We start from the raw sequence: 10,770 nt of genomic DNA, 5'->3' as shown, positions 1-10,770 counted from the left end.
GGGTAAACTGCAGCTTTTTGCTTCTTTTTTGGGCCGGGGGGATGCCTATGTTGCAGTTTTATCCAACACCAAGTCAACTGCAGCAACATTCTGATTGATCAACCAATTTTTCTGATCCAGTTGGTGAAAAATCCAGAAGTAGTGACGCATGGGGGTGAAGCAGCAAGGTAGGTGACTGGTCTCAAGTGGATTGGCCAACCCCGTAGTTGACTCACAGAATTTTAGAAAACTGCATCTGATGCTTATCCAAATATCCAGCTGATTTGCAACCTAAAGATTAAGGCTCCGTTTGGTATCGTTCTAAAAAAACGTTTCTGGAGTTTTTTCGTTCTATTGGAACGAAAAAACGGAATCTTCTGTTTGGTGCACTTATGGTCCGTTTCTGTTTTTTTGGAACAAAAAGTGAAAAAGAAACTAAAAAAACGAGATTGGAGGGAACTCCATTTGGAGTTCCGTCTTCCCAGTTTCGTTCCATTTTACAAAAAAAAAAAAATCCCGATAAAAATCTGAAATTTTAAAACAACATTTTTTCGTTTAAAAACTGCGTTTTGAAACAGAAACTGAAATTTTCGTTTTTGAAATGAAACGGTGTTTCTGGAACAGAAACGATACCAAACGGGCCCTTAGTGTTGTGTTCTTTACCTTTACCTTGGGTTGAAGTGTACAGTGGAAAACTATCACTTTTTATGCCCAATTGGACAAATGCTAATTAAGTCTAAGAGGGAGGATAAATCAATCTCTCTCTCTCTCTCTCTCTCTCAAGCACCTCACATGAGCATATTTCATGATTGAATCATTTTAGTATTGAAAAAATTTTGCACAAGGTAAAAAATGGCCTACAACTTGAAATATGAGGAGAGGATAAAAGTGTCTATTATTCATAAAATTTGGGCTTCATCCAACTTTGCCATATGATAAAGAAGAGATGGTCTCTAAAATGTTCCAGAAAACCTTTAAAAGTTTGAGGTGTTTTCTTTGGCACTATGGAAATCTTGAGATGTTTTTACATAATTAACATTACAAAAATTTCAAATTTTTTTCCAAAAATGTTTATACTTTGCTTTACTTCTGTTTGCAATCAAACAGACTTATCAATTTCCTATGTTGTTCCTAGTGTACAAGGGAAAATGTCCCTATTGTACAAGGAAAATAAAAATATGGGAAAAAGAATAGGATCTAGGTCCTCTCCTTAATGGTTATAGCTCAGGTCGGTCCATAGTTATTTGGACAAGCGACATATGGACAGACGATGATTCAACAATTAAAGAAAGACGTGAAAAACGAGACACCAATAAAGGCTCGGATAACGAAACACCAAAGAATCGTTGAATCATTGCCTCGTCATATATCACTCACCCACATAACTATGGGCAAGACCTAGATGATAGACGCTAAGGAGAGGTGCCGAATCCAAAAGAACACTACCTTATCATGTATAAATGAGATTTTTATTTCATTAAATACGAGATAATAATTTTTCACACTTCTATGTTTGGATGTATGGACCACATGATCAAGCAATGTATGTCCTTTTTTCATAATAAATGAATATTGATGAATAAATTAATGGATAATCTAAGATTATTTTTCTTTGCCTTTTGAAGGATGAGAACATGGAGAGATTAAAAAAGAGGAATACCTAAATTTAATAACTGGTTGTAAGCTGAAAAGGTGCAGCAGCTCTGTTTCACTCACAAATTCTCTGCTATTTTGTCTTTTTTTGGTATAAAAGTCTTCTCTTTACCATGTGCTAATACACTGCCGACGAGACCTTATCAAATAAAATATAACATAAATCAAGCCCGGTTGGTGCACATGGTACCTGTAGCCAAATGTTGAAAAATACTTTATAAGGGGTGTGCGCTTGGTCACAGCAGAAATAGTTGCCATTTTGGAAACCATATAAATGGCAATTATATTTTATAAGAAAAGGGTTCTTCTATGTTGGTGGTATTTGGAATGATTTCCAACTTCAACTATTTATGTCATGAGAAAAAGATTCCCATGATGAGTGGAGGAGATTTTTTGATAATATTTTGTATTATGTCATTTGCATAAATGGATGGATTGTAAAGGGTTGTTCGGGGGTTTAGGGCCCGAGGTTTGACGGAATTGGTTCACTTTTGTCTGTTATCTTCGTTACTGAGGATCATGACGAACTAATGGATCCATAAATTACTTATATAGAATTTTGATACATATTTCAATATTTGTATGCATGTTTTTTTTTTTTTTTTTGTAACCAATATGAGAGAAGTGTGAAGATAAATGATTTTAACCCTATTAATTATTAATGTTGCAATATATCTCACTTGATCGTAGATTTAAGAAATCTTGTTGAACCACGTAAATCACTATGTTCGATTGTGTGGTTATCTGTTTATAATTTCTATTATTTTTTGCTTATTTTTAGGTCATCGTTTTTATGTAAATCATTAGGTTATCTGTTTATAATTTCTACATCTCTCTATGTTTAGATAAAATATGGGTCTTCTTTTGAATGAAACCATCTCTCGTCATCTCATTGGTGTGATTTACTACTTTGGCATCATGGGAAACCTATGTGGTTTTGCTATATGCTAGAATATTTTATTCATTCCAGTCAGTAAGTATATAATGGTTTTATGACCTTTCTCAATTATAGAACTCTGACTATTAATCTTCTTCTTGTTTTTTCATTTGGTGTAAGGAATTGAATATTTTAACAAATGACAAAAACAAATTATATCAAAATTAATGCGTGATAAAATGATAATGATATGATTAATATGCCCACAAATTTCGGTACCTAGTAAATTATCATGTGATAAAATAAACAATGGTACCACACTAAGGTAAAGTTTAAAAAACTTAGAATTATTCAATTCTCATGGGAATTAACCAAAACCCTAGAAATTGAAATTGAGAAGAAGCATAGATTTCCATTATAGGAGAAAAGAACGTTACTAGGCTACGTAGCCTTCATGTGTTTGTCTCTCTCCTTCCCTCTTATGAAATGACATATCTGTCTCCTATTATAGGAAAAGAGAGATAAACTCATAGAGGTGCTAACGTATACTACATAATCAGACAATAAACTCAATCCTTTTTTTTTTCAAGTTTTTAATTCAAAAGTCTTGTATATCTAATCACAAAAGGTAAGCCTCATCAATTTTATTTTTATTAAGTGGATAAAGGAAGGACAAAATGACAAAAAAAAAAAAAAAAAAAAAAAAAAAATATATATATATATATACATTCATAGCTGATTAAAAAAACAAAAAGTAGTAAAATTGTAATTAATTGTAAACAATGTCAGTTTTAGATTTAATTGGAATCAGGTCAGATGATTCCAATCCAAATAAGGCTATGTGGGGTCTCTCATGCTAATTTGAATCAACCAATTCTTATCCAATTTGTTAAACCATGCAACAAAAAAGGAGAAAAAAACAGAGAAAGTTAAATTTGTTTGGAATTTGTCACTAAGCTGTAATTATTGTGAAAGAAATAAACAACAACTATATCTCTAAATCCTAATTTACAAAGCTAATGGGAAACATGATTAAGAATTAAGATAGTTGAATCAAGAGAGAGAGAGAGAGAGTTTACCAGAAAATAGAACAAATGGAGAGAGCTGAAAAAGGCCTACTACCAGCCGTAGTAAGACCAAAGCGTGTTAAATCAGCTGCGCAGTAGAAGAAGGCAGAGAGAGGACAATAAATAAATAAATAAATAAATAAATAAATAAATAAATAGAATAATTTATAAGAATATAAATGTGATAAAAAAAAAACCGCTTCTTCCATATTCTATTTCTCTTTTTCCCATTTCAACCCTCCTACTCTCCTACGCTCCTCCTGACCTCTTGGTTCTCCATTCTTTTAAAATCAAAGGAAACCATTTCTTTCCCCTTCTTTAACTCTCTGTCTGTATCTCTCGAATTCCCAAAAAAGCCAAACAACAAAGATGGAAGAGAGAAGGACACAGAAAATAGTGTGTGAAGACAGTGAGAGTCAGTCATTTCCGTAGAACAAAAAAGTGAAAAACAACATAGAGGGTCTCCCTCTCGCTCTGTCTGTGCCTCTCTGGCTTTCTCCCTTGCGTCCTTACTTCCTAGTTCTTGTTGGGTTTTCAGACTCTTCACCTATTCTGCAGCAATGGCTCGACAAGACTTGTCTTCCTCCTCTATCTTAATCCCCTTTTCTTCTTCTTCTTCCTCTTCCTCTTCCTCCATTTCCCGCGATGACCAAACTGCCCTTTCTCTGGTAGAGGACATCTCTGTTGTGAGCGGAAGGCCCTTTTGGTGCGTCTTCAGATGAGGCGTACAATGTAGTTCTGTACAATCCCCTCATCATATAGAGTAGGAAAGGCACGCAGGATGGAGCCAGGCAGTAGAACTTTCTTAGATTTTCCTTTTATACACATAAGTACCAACCCCTCAACCCCACCCCACCCCACCCCACATCACCTCACTTCACCTCCATCTCCCTTTTTGTTCTTTCCATTGCAGTCCCTTTTTTCCCCTACTTTATTTTCAGAAGTAAAAAGAAAGAAGAAGAAGAAGAAGAAGAAGGAGAAGCAGCAGCTGGAGAAGGGTCGTCATCGAACATTGATCATCGTCGGTGGAAATAACGCAGCGTGTATGGTGTAAATCGTAATGGGTCTACCCAATATGTACGTATTTTTGTGTACGGAATGATGGGTGTATGGTCGTATGACATTTGTTGCATTGATGATGAATGTTAATGATGTTGATGATGATGATGTATTTTCCATTGTTCCTTCTCATTTTTCCGCACAGATTTGGTTAGCTTCTTAAATATATGCATCGATTGGTCTATAATGTGACTTTGTTCCTTCGGTTAATTTTTGCTCTGTTCATCTTTTTGTAGTTTGAATATGTTTGATGTAATATGAAATGGGCAATGGGTTTTTAGCCCCAAAAGGGAGAAAAAATGAGCGATGGGTAGGAGATCCCTGGGTGTTCTGCAACCTAACCCCTTCTCTTGTTACTTTTGTGGGGTAATGCAAAAATGAGTAAATCTGAACAAATCTACATCTCAAGCATCATGAGTCCCTAATAACATCCCCACTCAAGAAAAAGGAAGAGGAAAATAAAGTCCCTAAGTTTTATATTTTATGGTTTTGGTGTCTGTGTGTATGTGCCTGCATCGAATAGAATGAGTTTGGATTTACTGATGCAGTTTTGGGTTGAGAAGGCACAGTGCAGTTGAAATGGTGCTTTTTGAGTACTAATCTCTGTTTGCTGCGATTGTTGATGATCAACTTTGGTCCCTATGGTTCTACATCATTTTTCTTTTTTCCCTTTCATGTTTTGAGTTTAATTTGGTATGTTAGGACCACTTGTGGAGAATTGCGCATAGGTCTCTTTTTGATGGGTAATGGGTGATAGCTGTTATTGAAAAGGAGTATTGGACTTGTGTTCCTTGTACTCCAATCTTCATTGCCAGTTTTTTTTCACTTTCCCCGAAATTCCTTCGTAGCATATTGAACTCAAAAAGTGTCTTCCCAATCAATTATCTTGTTATTATAAAAATGTAGTGCTTGTCGATTCCTTCAATATCACCAACTTTTTTTTCTCCAATGGCACCCTTTTCTGTTTCTCCATTGTTATCATCACTTGTAGACATTATCAAGTGGGTAGAATTGGCCGTTGATTATGAGAGACCTTCTGCAGCAATCCATGAGAACCGGGTTAAACCAGTTAGAATGTTTGAGAAGTGGAGAAGGAAGAACACATTGGCTCTTTGATGTTCTTTTAACTGAACTGCTGGTTCTAAAGTTTGGATTGGTGCCCCCCCCCCCCCGGCGGTTGAGATATCAAAACCTTTCTTCTGTAACTGGCTAATGCTGAACAAAATTACCATTTTAGTCATGAAAGTTACCTTTTGGTTAGTGGGGGAAACATGTTAGAGCACTGTTGTGCTATCAATTGAAACCAATGACTGGAGTGATGTACGTTATTTCATCTAGGCATGCTACTGTTGCAGGATACTTACTTTGGAAATAAAAAAGAATCCTTCCATCTTATTGTGGTAGGGGTAATTAATTGGTCAAGAGTATTCATCCATAGTTGGTCCACTCTGGCAAAGTTGGGATGGCTGCATGTGATCATCCAGCAGAAGTAAGGTAGTGGACAAATATCTTAGAAAGCTTGAGGTTGATTTCATTTGCTTGTCTGAATATACACAGCACATGATTCAGTTTCTTATAGGTTTGCATCCTATAACCCAGGATATTGTGAGGAGGATATGCAATTTTCAGGTCAAGAATTATCATACTTCCCCTAGTGGTCATGAGTCCTAATTGTAAGCCCTTCCCCCCACTCCTTGTCAAGTAACTAACAGCTACACACTGCCAATACACATGAAAATCAGATCTTTTGTCATACTGAGTCAAATATGCATTCCATTTGACTGGATTTTCTGTTAAAGAATTACAATAGATTTTATACAATGGGGCAACACTGTGGTCTTCAAAGAAGAAATCTACAATCTCTTATAGCACCTTCAAAATGATTCTCTACTGTAAATTATTTTATTAAAAAAAGGTCAGAGGAAAAGATATCCTGACAAATTCCAATAATTCTTAGTAGATCGGAGAGGTTTAGGCTTCGTTGAAGGATGTTAGTGTTACTTGAGAAGAGTAATGAGCAGTGGATACGCGCACATTGGATTCCTGGATTGGTGCAATTGTGCATGGCTGGATCCATTACGTTCTCATTACAATATTGATATCAGTTGCCAGAAACATAGTTAGAATAGAAGACACAATTGCTGTAAATTATGTGAGCCCTTGTTAAGGAGTTGACAATCATCTTGGGAATGTCATGCTGTCTTACTGGCAGGTGGCTATTAAATTGCCGATAGGTTGCTTTATAAAATGCCTTAGTCTAAGGTAAGATTCTGGTAAATACTTGGTTGAAATCTCAAGTGAATGTCCATCCTGAATTGTGCATGTGTTGAAGTTGTGGTAATGCTTCAAAATGTGAACTATGGTGCAGGAAGGACCCCAAGGATAGTGTTATATTTTCAGTTAAGACAATATACCCCAATTGAGCATTTGGTGGCAAAGGTTTTCTTTGTAGGGAGAAGTCACAACATCACAGTCGCAAATTACAAAACTTTATTGATTGATGTCAAATGTATTGTACATGTCTCTCTCATTACAATCTATGCAATGGAGTTTTGACTTCTAATCAATGACCATAAAGATAATTGACAAAAATGAGTGTCGAATCTGATGTATTTCCCCTTCTTTGTTGTCGTAGGCTGGCAACCTCTTTGTACTTTATGCTTAGTTGTGAAGACTTGCTTTCTCTAGAAAGCCTTTTAGTGTTGACATTGTCTTCCCTGGGATATGAACCAAAGTATTTGAAGATTTTTGAGTATTTCTACATTTTTGAAGGTCTCAAGATTGCCGGAATAGTTAAATTGTGAAACTAAAAGTGCTTCTCATTAGGTGAACTATCTTATAGGTTCTCTTAGGGCCTACCCTTGTAACTCTATTGCACCCTCCTTGATTAACAGCTTTAGGAGCACTTGTAAACAGCCTACAGGCTCATCTCACAGGCATTCTCTGGTGATTCTCAGGGATGGGAGAACCACTTCATGGTTGCATCTCCTTTTTGTGGACATTGGACCCTTTCTGTATAGTCCCACTTATGAACTGGAGGCCATTTCAGTCACTTTACAGCCTTATGGGCATGGCATCCAGCAGTGTTTGAGGCTTTTGTAGTGTTGTCCATGTAGGGGTTATTTTGTGTGCTTGGGGCCCACTTGAAGGTTGGATGTATAGTGAGAATTCTGTTGTGGATTCTTTTGTGTCCATGGGGACCATAGGGTCTGGTAGATCATCATGTAGGGTGTGGAAAAGCCATACTTAGTGGCTATACTTGTTTGACTTTTGCAACATAACAAATCTCTTTATCAGATCTTAGATGGGTATCAAGATCTCTTGTCCATATTATGTTTTGACTTTTTTATTATATTTTAAGTTTGAATTATCGATCTTTTTGCTCAACTTGAGTGGAGGTCTTATTCTGTTTACTTTCATAGGTTTTATGTTAGAGGTCAAAAATTTGTGCTTTTACAGTTTTACTTGATTAGTTGATGTTTATGTTTTTTAAGAGGTCTCCAATTGCATGTTTAACATCCCCAGTATCTTGTGAATTTGATGTGTTTTGGGTGTGCATGGCTAAACTGTTGGTATGGATGAATCTGTGATAGGACTTATCTATTTTGGAATTTGGGTTGGAGTACTTTGTTGGTCATGGCCAGTGTATCTAAGGCCTACTGGATTTTTATTTTGGAGGAGGTAAGAGATATTATTTTATATAAACAAAAAGAGAGCACCCTGATCACTCAGAGAGCTTTATATAAAGGCCTACTGTGCCTTCTTTTTTTGCAAAAAATAAAATATGGTTGCTACCATGTCATTGCTTTGGTGTCTACTCAGATCTTTTGATGGTGCTATCTTCCGAAGCTCTCTATGTGTCCATTCATATCCCCATGAAGGCTGTGTACCAATTATTTGAAATAGCTATTGGTGATTCTGGTCATGGTTTTTGAAACCAGAGACAAAGCTATCAACTGCTTTAGGGGTGGTTTCAGTCTGATTTGTTTCGAATAGTGTTCACTTGGCCAAGCCACAAGTTTGGAATTATTTGAAAATAATTCAATTTACATAGAAAAAGAAAATAGCATTAAGGATGGACAATTTATCAACCAACCCCCACCCCCCCACCAAAAAAAAGAAAGGGAAAACAAGATAAATGAGTATGTGATCTTCTTCAACCATAAAAAGATAGACCTTGAAATATTGCAAAGAATGAGGAAACATTACCTATTACAAAATACAAATAGCATTACAAGAAATACCTATTCAAAGGGGGGGGGGGGGGAAGGAAAACAGACTATTCACATTGGAGAGATTCCAATGAATAGAATTCTGCAAAATAGAATTGAAGTATGATTCAAAGTCTATTAGGTCGGCCTTGGGATATTTAAAGGTGGAAGGAAAGGGGGAGCTGTGTCTACTCGAAGGAGAACTTGTCAGCTCTCAGATGGATGAATAATGGAGAAAGAACAATTTCCTGAATCTCCCTCCCCCACTAAGGGGCTTTGCAGTTTGCTGGTCAGGTTCAGAGTGTGAGAGAGCTGCTTACCTGGGTTGCTGTTATTGATTCTTTTCTGGCAAAGTTCATTCTTGTTGTGGCTATGTTTCTTCTTTTTCCTCTTGTACTTGCTCTTTCTTTCATGGATTGGTCAGTACAAAGTTAACTCATTGATTCCCTGACGTTTGAAAACAATTTTTGTGAGAAATAGGCTGGTTAGGTTATTCGAGTTGCTCTCTGTGGCCTTTGTTTAGTCTGTGACCTGCTTCTGTGCCCAGACTTGCTTAAGTGCATATTCTTTCTTTTTTTTACCCCTTTACTTTTCCCTTATGTACATCTTAAACAATTCCAATAAATTTTGAGTACATTTCTATCCATCTGGACCACTTTTAAATCTGATGTATCTATTCTACTTTTCAATTTACGAGTCCTCAATCTTCTTCTGATGCCATGTGCATCAAACACTATTTCTTCTTTATATTTTATGTCACTTGGGTGGCAGTACCTTGACCATCCCATATTTGTTCAATGCCAAGATCCAGGCAGGTCATGGACTGAATGCATCAAGACGAGTACAGTGGTTTAATTTAGCTCTAAAAGGTACTGAACCAGTCATGAGTGCTCTAATTACAATAATAATCTGCACATGGGTATGGAAGATGTCATCTAAAGAACTATATCAGTCCTGTGAAATGTGGATGAGAAAAAAGGACCTTAGCCCGTGATTATCAAGCAGGAAGATGCTGGTCATTATTGAGTTCTTCTCATCATTGGCCATAATCTTCAAGGAGCAACTAGGTCAATCACAGACCAAATGAAAAAAGAAATTACAGTTTGGACAGATTTGATAATGGCTGTCAGGGTTTGAATTTTAAATGTTGAGTGTGTTTCTTTAATCAAGTCATTTGATTAAATTCCCAGGATCTTGAAAAATTGTATTTAAACTGGAGCCCATGAGCTAATTGAGTCTATTCATGGTGACCCCAAAACTTCTCTCTTGATTCTATGCTGTCATGTGTGATCTCACATATCTCATGCTTACTTGCTCATTGAATGCTAAGGCTAAGGGCGAGAACAATTGAGTTGATTATCTCTTTGATCCTAGTAGTCTAATTTCTGTTGCCAATTAGAAGGTTTTATGTCAGAAATATGAGAATTATTCCCACAATCTCAGGATTTGTCCCTGGCTTCATGTTACTGTCATTCTCGTTTGCCATCTGTGGTACCGCCTGTCTACAGTGATTCTGCCAATGTGCATCCTTAATGTGAGAAGGTCTGTAACATTTGTATGCTTCCTAATACATAATAGTGGTTACTTTTCTTACCAGGGTGATATTTCCAACCAATTGGAATCACAAAATATATTGCTATCAGACCTCCTATGTCAAAGCTGTTGGCTGCTTATTGCCCAATCCAGGGGGGGAAGTTGCAGTTGATAAACCCTTAACACATTATGCTCCAGATGCATCTGCTATGAATTTTAGATTCTTTACACTGGAATCAGTGACAGAGTATTTTCACTGGACATGTTAGGACTTCATTTGGCCTATGTCCTTTGCTATTCAACCTATTTCCACTTTGTAGCCTCCCGAACGTAGATCTTCTTGTATGTCAACATTTTATGCAATGAATCAGTTGGATATTCTCGACCTTCT

The 10,770-nt window shown here is 36.5% G+C and overlaps 1 long non-coding RNA gene across 1 annotated transcript; it reads left to right on the top strand.

The window, feature by feature from the left end:
- Positions 1 to 3,780: 3,780 nt before the first annotated feature.
- Positions 3,781 to 10,770, top strand: LOC122069536. The gene is made up of 2 exons (XR_006137467.1): positions 3,781 to 4,653; positions 10,444 to 10,770. It is a non-coding gene; the product is annotated as an uncharacterized LOC122069536 (long non-coding RNA).

The sequence above is a fragment of the Macadamia integrifolia genome, unplaced genomic scaffold (assembly GCF_013358625.1).
Source record: "Macadamia integrifolia cultivar HAES 741 unplaced genomic scaffold, SCU_Mint_v3 scaffold635, whole genome shotgun sequence".
In the NCBI taxonomy this organism is placed as follows: Eukaryota; Viridiplantae; Streptophyta; class Magnoliopsida; order Proteales; family Proteaceae; genus Macadamia; species Macadamia integrifolia.
Note: the sequence above shows the minus strand (reverse complement) of the source record. Positions and strands in the feature narration are given on the sequence as shown.